This window comes from Triticum dicoccoides, chromosome 5A, assembly GCF_002162155.2.
Source record: "Triticum dicoccoides isolate Atlit2015 ecotype Zavitan chromosome 5A, WEW_v2.0, whole genome shotgun sequence".
Taxonomy (NCBI): Eukaryota; Viridiplantae; Streptophyta; class Magnoliopsida; order Poales; family Poaceae; genus Triticum; species Triticum dicoccoides.
The window spans coordinates 510432808-510433912 of NC_041388.1; positions in this window are offsets into that span (position 1 = coordinate 510432808).

Genomic DNA, 1105 nt, shown 5'->3' on the forward strand with positions numbered 1-1105 from the left:
CAGACGACAGTACTCCGGCCGAACACTGGACGATGTTGGATCGAACGGTGTTGTTTAGTTTTGCTTTACACATGAGCGGCTTGATGTGCTACATCGTCTGCAAATCGTCCGCCGTTTGTTGTCTGTGTAGCAGCGTTCTTCTTTCTTTCCGCTCGATACAGCCGGTACGGGTACGGCCAGTACATGGGAGGTGCTATACTCTGGAAACAGGCTTCGCTCCGCCTTATCTTCTTAAATATAAGTCTTCCACTGTAAACCAAATATGGACGTGTATAGATGGATTTTAAGTTGTAGATTCACTTATTTTACTTTGTATGTAGTCCATAAAAAATCTTTACAAAGACTTATACTTCCTCTGTACAAAGTTGAGACATTTATTTGAAGATGAATGGTGTATTTAGGAACGGAGGGAGTATAAAGCAACAACTCAACAGAGTACGCGGCTGAACGATACAAGATGAAGAGGTGATTCTCTTATAAAGTAGATCCCAAGATAATCAGATCACGCAGAACAACTACGCTACCAGAGAAGAACACATGGAAGATTGGGTACAACGCCACGCTACGCCCTAGCACACTTAAACTCCGTGACAATGCTCGAAGACGGCGTGAAAAGTCGACTGTCGAGTCCAAGGTGGACATGAGCTTTCGCTCGGAACCCTGACACCGTGAGAAGAATCGCGACGACGTCTTTTCAAGAAGAGACTGGCGCCCGCGGGCGTCGCCACCGTTGCCGCCAAAAGCGCGGAGCTTTCACTCCGCAGGTCAACCATGCCACACGAGGTCACCAAGACAAGCGCGACGATCCCAGGTTCCCAGATCCAGATCAGGGCGTCGTCACTGCCAACAACAGAGGACGGGCCCGAGCCACCTGACGCTACCCCTCGTCGCCCATAGGACCAAGAGGGAAGCCACCGCCGCCACCATAGTGCCCGTCGGAGAGCCAAACATGCAGCCCGCCATCCAAGGTCGCCGCCCCGGCATACCAAGTCCGACACACCGCCATCCAACCACTTCGCGGCATACTCACCACGGTAGGAAGAGCGACGACTCCATCCACTCCTAGCCCCGCATCAGCCATCGATTCTGGGTTAGCGCCTCCACC